This window comes from Triturus cristatus, chromosome 5_2 (assembly GCF_964204655.1).
Source record: "Triturus cristatus chromosome 5_2, aTriCri1.1, whole genome shotgun sequence".
NCBI lineage: Eukaryota > Metazoa > Chordata > Amphibia > Caudata > Salamandridae > Triturus > Triturus cristatus.
In genome coordinates this window covers 757,147,903-757,162,446 of record NC_140588.1, presented here as the reverse complement: position 1 = coordinate 757,162,446, position 14,544 = coordinate 757,147,903, and the positions used below count along the sequence as shown (strand labels likewise).

General features: G+C 42.0%; 1 protein-coding gene across 2 annotated transcripts in view; it reads right to left on the bottom strand.

Moving 5' to 3' along the window:
- LOC146829228 (UAP56-interacting factor-like) overlaps positions 1–14,544 on the bottom strand; it is an 801,405-nt gene that overhangs the window by 786,266 nt on the left and 595 nt on the right. The gene's annotated exons all lie outside the window — the stretch shown is intronic.

Here is a 14,544-nt window from a genome sequence, read left to right as displayed (position 1 = left end):
AAGAAAAACCTGCACTTCGTATGGGATAAGAACTGTCAGAAAGCTTTTCAATGGATCAAAAAAATAACTGATAGGAGTGAGAAGCCTTGAATCCCTATGATCCCTCTCTTACATATGGTTTGACTGTTGATGTGAGTTGTTATGGTTTAGGCGCAATCTTTACTCAGGAAAAAAATGAGTTGTTTAATTAACCATCAGTTCAAGAGTATTAAAAGGATAAGGAAGCTCACAATTCAGTAATCGAAAAAGAGTTTTTGGTGGGCTATAGAGAAGTTCCGCAGCAATGTGTGGGGCACATATTCTATATCCAACAGATCACAAACTATTAGTCCACATTCTTGGTGGATCAAGTGTAAGGAATAACACTCCTAGAACTGCCAGCTCCTTCAGTATCAATTTGATATTTATCATATTGAAGGTGATGGGAATGCCAGATTGGAATTTTTCTCCAGGTTCCTAACCAAAGTAATGTGGATGATGATAAGAATGTTGAGGAGACTAGTACAGATCAATTCAAGGATTGTTAGATCACTTCAGTTGAAATGAAAATGAACTGTTGGTAGAGGGCAGTTCAACAGTAAGGCGAGACAAACTGGTCCTTCCGTCTAGACTTACACCAGAAATGATCAGCAGGGAGCATGAATAGCACCTAGGGGCAACTTTTACCAAACTTAGATCACTGCATCATTTTGGTGGTCCCTAAATGGACAAAGACATTGATGAGGTGGTAAAGGAGTGCGTCATATGTTCCAGGCACGACAAATGATCAAAAGTCTCATCTCCTGTAAAACCCACTGTTTTGCCTGAATGATTTTGAAGGAAGATTGGGATTTACTTAATGGGTCCTTTTAGCTCCTTACCTCACAACTCGCATGACATCTTGATCAAGGTTGAGTATTACTCTAAGTTGACCGAGATAAGGTTTGTCAGTGATCCAAATTCTGAGACTGTTAATGATTTTATGAAAGATGTATTCATTAGCAAAGGCTTTCCTGACACTTTGGTTTCAGACAATGTTGTTCAGTTGGGAGTACAGAAGTAGAGGACCTTCTTAAAACTAGTGATGCAAGTCATCTCAACAGCCCCTTTTACCACCCTCAAACACATGACTTTGTAGAGCATGTGAACAGAGTTGTAGGTGAGGTGTAGGTTGGGCTCTAGGCAATAACTGTATTGTCACAAGTTCAACAAGAGCAACCCTCTGGTTTTATATAATCACTCCTCATTGTCACCTTTTGAGTTATTAGGGGTAGAAAAGCCATTACTGAACTTTGGCCTGCATGGATGTCAAAATAGCTTAATTAATAGGTGTCTTTGGCAGCTCTTAAATCTTGTCAGAAAAAAAAAGACTACATGCCCAATTTAAGAAGAAATCCTGGTATAATGAAAGGAAGGTGGGCAACAATGTTTTCCTCAAGGAGCGTGACCTAATTTGCATTAAAATAAAACAAATACATGTGGAAATATGGAGCAAATACAGTTTATGATCCTGTATAAAGGATTTGCAACACTGCTGTCAGGGAGAGTAGAGGCCATTGGTGTAATCTGTCTAAGGTTTTGAAAATAAATTCCCATAATGCTGTTAGTTGAGAAGACCCATTTTGAAGAAGCTGGTGGTCATCTAAGAGGTGTTTTTCTGATGGTCACTTATTTCAACTGGTTTATAGGAGTTCTCTCCAAGGAAGTGTACCAGTTAGGTTTAGAGACTTATAGTCAAACGTGTTTTCCTGTTATTTCTGTTTTATGCCAATTATTAATTTTTTTTTGCATTTGCTATAGTTTTCTTTCTAAAGAAGGAGGTACTATAAGTTATGTCTAATCTTTTTAGTTATACCTTCTGCTTGCTCATGAAAGCACAGAAGGTTAACTCATGCTATGTTCCATTAAAATGTTCAACTTTGAATCTGCAGTTGAAGCTTGAACCAACTGCTTGCCTTGTGCACACAGATGGCCTTTTGTGCAATAACGTAACAAATGTTATTTTAACTTCGCACTGAAGGTTCATTACAAAGAGTCTACTAACATTTCACACCTGAGGCATAGCATTATTGTCACACTTGTGATCCTGTAATAACTCTTTAATCTGAGAAACACCTTGGTTGTCGAATCAGTGAATGTGTGTGAGACCTGGGAAATAGCTTTGCTGTCAGGCAGCTTCTGGCATGATCTGTGATGTCACCTGCAAGAAACAGTATCCTAAGTTATAGTTTTGTTATGGTCAGTCCCAGCTTGTAAGATCTACAGATGTGGAGCTGTAAATAAGCTTCCAAACCCCGGAGCCTGTGAGACTTCTGTAACTTGACTGGATTCTGATGCCAGAGAAACGTTAAGATCTTTGTAACATCAAAGGTAGCTTTGTTATCAAAAGCTGTAGCCTGCAAGCGCTTGGTAACGTTAAGTGCAACTTCTCTGTCAAAAGCCTTAATGAACTACCTGTATAATTGAACAGAAAAACTAGTCTTATTTGAACTACGAATGCTCCAAAATCTGGGAAATTGTTTTATAGCTATTATCTTGTCTTCAGGGTTTCTTAAATTTGGTGATACTTCCAACCCGAATTGGGTTCTGTGGAATTGTCCTATAGACCGTATCAACTTCCCGTTACGAGGCCGTGCAGTGCGACCTCGCGGGTCGAAGTAACAGGATAATAACTAATATCTGTGCCGGATGGGGCACCAGGTTTAAATGTCACCTTTCTAATAAGGATACAGGGACCGGAGAAAAGATACGGCCTATAGGACAATTCCACAGAACCCAATTTGGGTCGGAAGTATCACAGAATTTAAGAAACCCTGAAGACAAGATGATAGCCCTGAAGAAGTTGCAGGTTTACTCCCTGTTAAGCGAAGAAATGGGAAAAATCCATTACCTCGCGGGCATTCCATCGCAATGCCTTTACATGGCGGGTAATAAAACGCAAGTCGTTACGACGACTTGCGCTGGATGGCGCTCTAACCTTAGGAATAGTATGATTTACTAGTCAAACACCTTCCCTACTGTATGTAGACTGGTGTTGGAATAGTAAATCATACTATTCCTAAGTCCAGCGCCCTCCAGCACAAGTCGTTGTAACGACTTGCGTTGTAAAAACTGCAATGTAACGTTCCGCGATCATTTTGATCGCGTTGTAACGTCAATTATTTCGAAGAAATACGTGTTGGCTAGGAACCTCAAGAACTAAGTGGAGTGCGATCAAACACCATTCACTGAAGAAAATCAAATAAAACAACCATGAAATGAAAACGAACACCAGTGTGATTTATAACTACCATTTTTGTCTGTATTTTCAAACGTGTGCAGCGGACTAGCATTTACTGTATCTGTGGCCAACTCGACCACAATTTATTTGGGATTTGGTGGTTATCCTTACCTTGTTGAACCGTACTAAATAGAAGCTAGAACTAGATTTTTAAGCGGTAATACCTTGGGGAGCCATATTCCTATTACTCACCACCACCTTGTATGTAAAACAAACCCAAGCATGTAAAATGTGTGTAACATAAGAAAATACAAAATCTGTGTAACCTATGAAACTGCTCTGCTGTCACACACCTGAGACTATTACATTTGTAATGTGAGAGATGGCTTTGCTGTCAAAAGCATTCATCTGCACAACTGATACAGACAGCTTTATTGTCAAATGTTAGATAGTGTAATATACAAGTAACCTAAAACAGCATTGCTGTGAAAACCCTGGGTCTATATCTTTATAATCAGATGGGTAGGTGCTATGCTTCAGACCTGAGGGATATAACATTGCTGTGCCCTGATGTTTAATATCTTTGCTGTCCAATTCCTTAGACTGTAATGCCTCGGTTTTCTGAGGAATTGTAGTGAAATTAAGGAATTAAATGTACAATGAGCAAAGTTAAAACACACTCCACATTCAGATGAAATGAAGAGAAGTATCCATGACTCCTAAACTTTTGTCATTTAAACATTTCTTCTGTGTTCAGGCTAAAAGGTGACCATGCGTCCTGGATTAGCCCAGACAACATAGGTGGACCAGCCAACAAATTAAAAGGGAGAGCCAAGCCAAGGGTCTGCCTGGGCTCAGAGCCATAGTAGAGTACTGACAACGTTTGCTACGTAATCTGTGCAAAAAAACACACCATTCAAAAATATGATGATGAAGCTTCAAAATAAACAAGCATTTGCAATGCAATAGGTCTCGCATTTGCGAGAGTTTAAGCTATTGGCATTGTAAATGGCAATTCCTTTCATTTATGTTTTAAAAACCAACACATAAATTAAAGGCATTGTCATTTACAATGCCAACAGCTCAAACTCTCGCAAATGCAAGACCTATTGCATTGCAAATGCTTGTTCTTTTTCTATGTGTGATTTGGAATGCTTTGGCCCATAGAAAAAGGAAGTAAGAAGGAGAAATAAAGATATTTCTCCATGTTACACCTGAGTCCGGGAGGCATACTATTTTGACGGATACCCAGGTTTACTACTGCTTCTGAATCTTGGAATGTGCCAAAATCCATGTGTGGGTGCCTGGGAACGCCGACACTTCACACATGGAACGGTTCCCTGCCACAAGGTAATGCAAGGCGGCAAAATGCTCTGCCTCGTGTTACCTTGGATTTACTAAACCACGTAGAGCCGAGCAAGGAGGCTTTGTGTGGCTTAGTGTATCCCAGTTAAGGAGTTGCATTGCCTTGTGTCATCTTGCGTGATGTAAGGGCAGCACAAGCCTTTTGTAAATCTGGCCCTGGGTGCACAATGGAAGAGGCTTCTGGTTCACCCTTCTGGATGAAATGTTGATGAATGTAAATACAATAGCACTGCCTCCCTGGACATAACACGTACTTCATTGATAAAGCACTGAGTCAAAGGTTTAAGGCACAATCATTTATGGAGCTGAATTGGGAAACTACGATAAAATCATAACCTAATGTATTCATAATCATAAAAGCATTGGCATAGCCAATAGGTCTCGCTTTTGGGACCTTATAAGTATTTAGTTATGCAGCACAATATCCTTGGTGCAACAACAGCTGTTGCATGGCAAAACACTTATAAGTTCCCAAAGGCGAGACCTATTGGCTATGCAAATGTTTGTTTACGTTTTTATGGTACTGCAATATATAGGGATGTTATTCGTCACAGTTACAGTTTGGATTAGATCATTGATGACACTATTGTTCATAAGATCACTAGGTCTCCAGTGACAACTTCTTGCTGCTCAGGTCGTGCCGAGGGGTTCCTTTTCCGGTGGTTCTGCTGTCCTGACCGAGCCAAAGTTCCTGCTGCAGTTGTCTCCTCCATTTGTGTGTGTGGTTGTGGTTGTGTGTGTGGTTGTGTGTGTGTGTATGTGGGTGTGCGTGTGTGTGGTTGTGTGTGGTTGTGTGTGTGGTTGTGGTTGTGTGTGTGGTTGTGTGTGTGTGTATGTGGGTGTGCGTGTGTGTGGTTGTGTGTGGTTGTGTGTGTGTGTGTGTGTGTGGTTGTGTGTGTGTGGTTGTGTGTGTCGTTGTGTGTGTGGTTGTGTGTGTGGTTTTGTGTGTGGTTTTGTGTGTGGTGTTGTGTGTGGTTGTGGGTGTGGTTGTGGGTGTGGTTGTGGTTGTGTGTATGGCTGTGTGTATGGTTATGGTTGGTTGTGTGTGTGTAGTTGTGTGTGTGGTTGTGTGTGTGGTTGTGTGTGTGTGGTTGTGTGTGGGGTTGTGTGTGGGGTTGTGTGTGCATGTGTTGTGTGTGAGTGGATCTAGAAAGCTACATCTGATAAAGTGTATAGCGCCTTTTCTAGCGATAATCTAGCAAAACCATGAAAAACTGCTGCGTTAGGCACCAGTAGATTTGAGATTTGTGGTTGCATTTTATGACATGCCTCTTCAAAGAACATTTATATCAAAGACAGAACCAGCCCCAAGCTGTGCGCCTACATTTATACTGGACTAACACTAATTCCGCACTATAATTTTGTAATTTTATTTTACAATGCTTGTAATAGGGTTGTAATAGGGTTCCCTAGTAGTGTGCTCAGTATAGTAGCCCGTAATCGTATTGATTGTTTTCGTTGGTGCCAATATGTGATAATCCACACAAAGTATGCCTATGGTTCGTTGTTTCCTCTATGCGCCTAGAAGTTCTTAAAATAATTCCTATCTGTACGAAGTTAGCTGCAGATCTATTTAATTTACTCAGAGCATAAAATACCCCAAACAGGATTTGTGAGGGCGGTGCACTACGGAAACAGCATCGAGTGACCCTGCCAAACGCCGTGCTGTGTATGGCACGTAAACTGTTTTTTTTTGCAGGATAAAGATGGCTGGACTCTGACCTTTGCTCTGCTCCGATCTTGACGTTTGTGGAAATAACCAGGAAATAAAGAGCGAGGGTCCCTTGCATTTTGGACGGTGAAGCTGCACTTTTTGTTGAAAAGCAGTTCTTGGTGCAATGCATCAGGTCATTAAAAGCAATAGCAGGTAAATTCGAAATCGCAGGACGTCAGGATTATAATTTCGTTGCATAATGCACCTGTCAGAAAATGCTCTTTAAAGCTGCGTTGATTTACCCTGCATATGTTTTGGCTACCAATGCATCTTGCAGCCCTTCGAGGTACATATATATTAGTGATTACTGAACTGTGTCACTTGCAAAGTACAGGTTGACTGCTGAATCTGGACACATAACTACTTTCTGCGAGCCAGTAACTGCCTTTTCCCTGGGTATGCTGTCCAGAAGGCTGGTGCTACCGGAATGGATGTGCAGCGGTAATTTCTGACACGGAGCCTTAGCTCTGTACGTTTGCAGCCCTTTGAGCAAATCGAATATGCTCACAACCCTGAAACAAAACGTTAACAAGGATGCGGGGGAAAAATGCTACCGCCGGCCACATCTTGCAGTGCCCTATTGCATTGCAAAGGCTTGTTTTAACAGTGAAGCGTGATCAAAAGATCTGATTGTGTCTTGTGACAGAAATAAAACAAACGGCCAAAAGCAACAACACAGAAAATGTATTGACATGAAAACAAAGCAGAATGAACATGTCCCAGAAGGGATATTATTTATGTACTTTACTTTCGCTATAATCGCGGCACCGGCGCTTTATTTTTAACACTAAAAGTAAAGCGCCGGTGCCGATTATAGCAAAAGCGCCTTCATGAAGTACAGTACCCGTGATGGAGACTTTTGGCGGCTGCGCGCGTTCACGCACACATGCACGCAGGCTTTAGGCCAGCGGCTGCAGCACTTTGAAAATCCCCTTTACAAAAATTCGAGCAACAGCGCATGCGCTGTTCTAGGCTCGACCTAAAAAAGTGAATTTCTTTAACATGCAGTAGCGTTTTAATTTAGTACATGAGCTTATGTCACTGCATCGAGAGACATTTGTTAAACATGGACTTAAAAATATTCATGTCACCCTCAACCAAACCATTACTCATGTAAACCCTACCCTGTATGTAGCCTTCATTCTTGTAGAAAAGAAGGATACAGGAACACTTCGGAAATGGAGCAGCGTTACAACATTCAAAGCAGACACAGGAGACTGCTTGTCTAGAACACACGAATTTCAAAGTTGTCTCAAACGTAATAAGGAATAAAAGAATCACAGTGAAATAAAATATTTGCCTAGGATAACAGTTTGATCAAGCAGGAGAAGCCTGGAAAATTCCTAGGTTCTTACTTCATATTGTGCCATTCAGTCACAAGGTATCTATTTCCTTCTCTCGTTTTACATTAAAGGTTGCCTTTTTTCTTTAATACTTGGCTCATTAGGTTAGAGCATAAGTGGTAGGTAAAAGTCACATTAAAGCTTGACTAGTTTTGGGCTCCTGAGACTTCTACCAGAAAACCCATGTGTACCAACACTTTCTGCAAATATAATAGCATGCCTAGTTTTGAGAGGGTCGGGTGAGCACGTATATTTATCACCGTGCTGTTAAGGCTCGTATTTACACCGGTCCTCTCATCACACCAGTGACCGGGTTTACTTGTGATGGAGCAGGATTTCGCAAAAGAATCCTGCTCAATTGAACACCCCTATAATACGTACTAACAGTTATTAGTGTTAGAATGATTAATGTGCACAATTACACAACATGTGGGAAGTTTGCTTTGCAAAATGCATGAACTAACCAGAATTAATACGTAAATAACGGGAAATGTAATACTCGTGTTTAGAATGATTTAAGAAGGTTTGCATGGCAAAGCCGCATGTGAAGTTAGTTAAAAGAATGACGTGTTGCTTTATCCTAATAAAATAATGCAGCTTTTCTACTTATGTTATGCTAACCGTTAACATGAAGTAGGACTAAAATAGGGGGGCGGGGGGGGGGGGGGGGTAAACAGTGAAAATTGCATTGTCACAATTAATAAATGCTTGTTTTCCGTTCTCTTAGTAATGGACGAGTCCTCCATCTTTTTAAATTAGCCTCACAGAGGGCAGGTGGAATTAGGAGTGAGCAGGAACCACGTGACTGAACTGCTGTGCAAAGCTGAAAAAGCGTGACAAGGTGAAAGACAGAACATTGACAAGCAGCCAATGCAAGTGTCATCGTGGGAACGGAACCTGAAGTTGTTGAATTTATTAAAATGTACAATAAATTGTTACATGTGTACTCATGAGAGAGAGAAGAGGTATTGAGGACTATGTAAAACAATGTTTAGAACAATGGTGTAGTCAAGAGTAGATGATTTCACAGTGGGTGACATCCCACCCCCTAGAATTCAACCAATCCCTTAGCTAGAAAATGCAAATTTTGCAACTATTGTGGGACGGTCATGTACATTTAGGGTATAAGAATAGGTGCTTTAGGGGTGTGGTTTAGCTGCTGCAGGTCGCTTAGGCTGAAGGTGTTAGAGAGAGAGGAGTGCGTCGCTGTTCGTTGGTGCAGAGACGCCTAGCTGTTCCCGTCCTGCTTTTTGACTCTTTGATCCCTGACTCTTGGTTCGGGGGTCCCCCACTGCTGCCTAGGCCTGGATAGGGGTTTTCCCTTACAGATCCTTTGGGTTTGTATTTGATCTAACATTGCAGAAATTATTTTGCAGTCGTATTCTTAATCACCGAACCTTTTGTCTCTTCATCTATCCCCTCAGAATTGTTGGTTTGAAATAGATACATTTTTACTTGCATTTAATGTCTCTTCCTCTAGCCACTCTATGCAACATATATTTGAAATGATAGTTCCGTTATTGCTATGATTAGATTGAAATAATGGAAGCCTCATGAGAGAGGGAAAAACAATCTATGAAAGTAATCGCTATCAGCATTTATTACTACTAGATAAAGTTTTTCAATCTTACCGAGTGTATGTGATTATTGTAGCCAGTTTTTTTTTTATGATTAATGTTTCTTTAGAATTTCCTTTGCCATCAACTCTTCAACTAATTGGTCCATCGACCAAGTAGATGAAAAGTCAATTATTTTTTCTGAGTAAATAGAGTAAATTGAGGCAAAGTTAACAAACTTTTTTTGGGTGAATGAGTATGGGCCAAAGTACGAGATGTTATTGACCATTTATCCCTGGTCAATGTATTGGTTTCGCGCTGGATCACTTGTTTAAAGATTCTCCTGCTGTGCAACCGGACCTCATTCAGGCAGCACAGCAGTATTTAATGAGGGGCGACAGCCTTTGTAGAGCCCATCACCCAGAGCCAGGATAGCAAACCTTTCCTTGGACCACCTCCCAGCATGTCTTTAATTGGAAATGTGGAACTGCAGGTAAGTGCACGGATTATTCCTTGCCAAAAAAAAAAAAAGAAAAAATTAGATAAGAGGACAGGAGAATTGCTGGTCCTCAGTACCGGACAGTAGTTGCCCATTTAAAGCACTGCTTAAGTGTAATTTCAAAAGAAGAAGGGCCAATTGTGGGCATAAAAACATCCCATCATAACATTTTGGGCCATTCACGGTATGTGTATTTAAGCCAGATTACCAAATCGGCGGTAAACAAAAAAGGTAAACAAAAAAGAAAATAAGGTGCATAGAAGAATTCATACCTAGTTTCCGAACTTCTCAAAATTACCATTTCTTTTTTTTTTTTTACATTCTGCTTGGGCAGGCAACGCCAACTAAACGCTAGTGATTAGTGACATTGCAAATTAAGAGCATCACAAACAGTAGTGCTAAAATAGTTGCCAAATGCTGTTGGCCCACATGTTAGCCCTACCTCCAGGGTGTATCTCGCTCTGTAAACCCTCAAAAAGGCTTCATAATATGTCACTGTACAGGGCATCAAAAATCCTTAAACATGATCTAGATTCCTTCTTCTACGCGATTTAGTACTTAGTGTGCTATGTCGCAAAAAAAAAAAAAAAAAAAAAAGATTAAGTTTACCCGAATTTCCCTGACCACCAATCACTACAAACAAACACTTCAGTTATTACCAATACAAGAGACAAAGACGATTGGCCGATATATGGGGCATATTATCAAGAACGGGGTTACAAATTATCGCCAGTTTAGCGGCAGAAAACGGCAGCTAAAGCAGCGATAATGGGCTTGATAATATGCCCTTGAGAATTCCAATAGAAGTCCATGTTCTGGCATCAACATGGGCTTCTATTGGAATTATCCAAGGCATATTATCAAGCCCATTATCGCTGCTTTAGCGGCAGTTTTCTGCCGCTAAAGCGGAGATCATTTTAACGCCGTCCTTGATAATATGCCCCCAAGTTCTTGCGTAGTGAAACCAAAATTCAGACATTGTTCTTCTGATGCCCAAGTGTCCAAATTATAGCTTTCACTGACTGTCGCCCATTATTAGGGGAGGTGTTCGACCTGGCACCATTGACGTGGGTCTCCCTTCCATTTTTCGCTGTTGTCTCCTCTGTTTTTGCTGGCAATAGATGCTCTGGGCGCTGTGCCACTGCCATTCAGTGCCACAGCGCAAATGCTCCCTGTGTAAATATGACATGTGAATTGGTATATCCATGATTGGCTTATTTGGTTTACCTGTTAGTCCCTAGTAGCGTGGCCTTTGTGTGCCCAGGGCTGGTAAACCAAATGCTGCTGGTGGGCCTGCAGCGCTGTTTTGCGCCACCCACAGAAGCAGCTTGTAAAGTGTGTCTCAGACCTGCCACCACAGAGTCTGCGTGCAGTCCAGAACTGCCATCTTGGCTGTTAAGTGCACCCACTTCCCAGCCCCTGAACCTTCCCTTGGCATCATGTAAGCCACCCCTATAGTAGGGTGCATTTTATGTGTAAGGTAGGACATGCTCTGATGTGTTTAGCATGTCCTGGTAGTGAATTACACCCAATTTCGTTTTTCACTACTGTAAGGCTACCGGTTCTCCATAGGCCAGAATGGGAGGTTTGGCTGTTACATTCTATATAGTCCTAACTGACCCACAGAACATGGTAGAAAAACGAATTTAGTATGCCTGAGCTCAGAATATTAAAATACATCTTTTAGTGAAGTTTATTTTTATATTCTGTGTTTGAAAATACCACTTTTAGAAAGTAGGTATTTTCTTGCCTAAGCCTTCCAGTGTGCTCTGCTGTTATGTGTATTGGCTGTCTGGTTTTGGAGGAACAGGGCAGGCTGAGTCAGACCTGGGTTGAATAGAGAGATCTGCATTGGAGTATGGGGAGGGGTAGCTCCTGGGCCTGAATAGGGCTGTGCCTGGCAAGGTGAATGCTGGCTCCACCTCCCACTGTGCGTCTGATGGCAGACCCCCTCTTTCTGAAAGGAAGGATGCAGCCTGGTAAAAAAAAAAAAAGTGCTCCAGGGCTGGGCAGAACTGGTTCTGGCTGGGTTCAGTGACTTGTAGCTTCTGAGAACAAAGACTTTCGGGGTGTAAATATCTGTGCTGAAACCCCTAAAATTTGTATTGCTCCTGGACAACAAGAAGAACCTCTGTCCGTGTAACTGAAGGAATCTGCAGGAGAGGACTGTCCTTGTGCGCTGTTTCTTGGACTGGCCTGCAGTGGTTACTACTGGACTTGGAATAAGAGGAAAAGGACTTTGAAGGAACTTTTATTTTTGCTACAGCAATCACCCAAGGGCTAGAAGAGAGCTAGCCTCCTGCAGGAGTCTCAGGCCCATCAGACTCCACCACCAGCCTCCTGTTTCCTCCCAGCGAGGATTTCTATCTGCAGGAGAGGCTCCTGTGAGTTCCAGGGCCTCTAGTTCTACTGTGGAGAAGAGAGTGCTGAAAATAGTCGCTACCGCCCGTTAGCGAGTCGCCGCAGTTGAAGAGCGTAAGGAAAATCATTGCGATGCTGCCGCTGAGTGCTCGCTACCGGAGATCATCGCATAGCCTGTCTGCGAGCTGCCAAATGCTCGCTAACCAGAAGATTATCGCATCACATGTTAGCGGGCCTCAAAGCGCTCGCTAACCCGAAGATTATCGCATCACATGTTTGCGGGCCTCAAAGCACTCGCTAACCCGAAGATTATCGCATCACATGTTTGCGGGCCTCAAAGCGCTCGCTAACCCGAAGATTATCGCATCACATGTTTGCGGGCCTCAAAGCGCTCACTAACCCAAGATCATCGCATCGAGTTAATCGCTTCACGACATCGCAGCGCGGACGCCGAGCATTCGCCATTTTCATCGCATCAGGATCGTCGCTCCCTCGCGGAGCGCCATTTCTTTTCATCGCAACAAGATCACACACGCAACAGGCTCGGCGCATCATCCTCCCTTCGCGGCAAGGATTCAACACATCGCTGGTTAGTGGAAGGAAAATCATCGCTACAACTCCTTAGCGACATTTTGGTTGCTTTGCTACAGAATCCAGGTATTTTGTGAGTAAAAGGGTCGCAGAGACCGCTGCCTTGAACTGAACTCCTCTTTGCACATTTTGAACTGTTTTTGCAGCCTTTCAAGAGTAACCCTATTTTTCTAGTATTGTGGATTTTTACTGTTATTGGTCTTGTGTTAAGTCTATATATAAAGATACTTATTTTTATAACTACTTGTGTGGTGTTCCTTTGTAGTGTTCCTCACTGTGTTACTGTGTATGGTCATAAATGCTTCACACACTGCCTCTGAGATAAGCCTAGCTGCTCGTGCTACATAACCACAGGGTTGTGCAGGGGTTATCAAAGGGTGTAGCCCGCTTACTCTGACTTAGGAAGAAGGGTCTCTACTTGGGACAGTGGCCAGCCATTGCCAACTAGAGACCCCCATTTCTAACAGGAGGTTATACAGCACCTGCTAAATAATGATACTACACCCTGCGTTATTATTCTAATTTCTAAATTATGCACCCTGGAACGTGGGTTAACAGTATCACTGTATTACCCTTTATCAAGTAACAAATATCAGAATATTGTGGTTCCCCCAACTCACACCTATTTTACCAATATTACTTCAAGACGTTGGTGCTAAAAATGTGAAATTTGTAATCATGATTCAGGCACAAACTCTTATATGCTTCTGAATCGGGATTACCAGCCCTCTGCAATGTTGGCTTCAACTGTAGTCTACATTCCCACATTGTCCAACTTTGAAAAGGATGAAACAAGTAGGGGTCCCAAAAAGGAGCATGGCCTGTATAAATTATGGGCGTGGCTTAAACATGTCAACTAAAATTCCCACAGCGGACTACACTACCCATACATTTGCACAGAATCACAACTGCTATAGGTGACCATTGCTTTGTGCGCTTTGTAGAGAGGCCAAGGAAACTCGCACTGCCTTCCGCAACAACACAGTCGTGGCTGTTACAAACACCTGGGTGAAACTCAGTCCAAACTATGTACTATCCAAGAGTAATATGCTGCATGAAAAAAATACGTCTCACAGCATCCTGGAAGAATCAAACACTCTAAGAGAATGCAAGATTAACTAAAGCATACAAAATACAAACAAGGTACGACATGGATTACCTTAACGTTTTTTACTTTCATTGTTAAGAAATCGATCAGTGTTTTTCCTGTAAAGTTAAGGCCATTATTAATACAAGGCCCGAAAGGGACCCGTTTCAATTACTACCGGGCCTCAAACCCGGCCCACTTAAAGCCCTGGCCCTGCTCTTCTCACCAGCCATTCCCTTAAAAGATAAAGTCAAGAGGATGCATAAAAAGTTTTAGAGCGTACATGGTAATATTCCTGCAGGAACATAACTCGGAGGAGCACTGCGGCCACCTCCGAAGTAGTTTTTAATACAGCTTATTTTATTTTGTCACATAAAATATTGACTCTCAAGCAAATGACCTTAGTAGTGATCCTGAATATATCTGATCCAGCTAGTTATGCTAGGAAAATGTTATTCCCTTGTTTGGAACTACACAATTTATCGTTTAATTCACCAAAGTAGGTGCAAACAAGTTAACCCATAACACGCATGCTGCACTAGCTCATTCAGTAAAAAGCTGAAAATGTGCACAAACCATGTTAAAATTAATGGTGGGAATGCATTGGTTATTGCATATGGTTGCAATCACTGACAAGATTTTTTTTCACACCCGCCTTCAGCGGCTATTTCAAGTGGGCAGTTTTAGGACGCTCATATGTTAGAAAGTTTTACGTTTCTCTAGAACTCGTTCTTCACCATACGTCCACTAAACACAAACTGCAATGCCATTCCTCCATCCCGTTATTTCTTCGCCCATTCCTCCCTAAATCCACCTCATCCGCTATTAC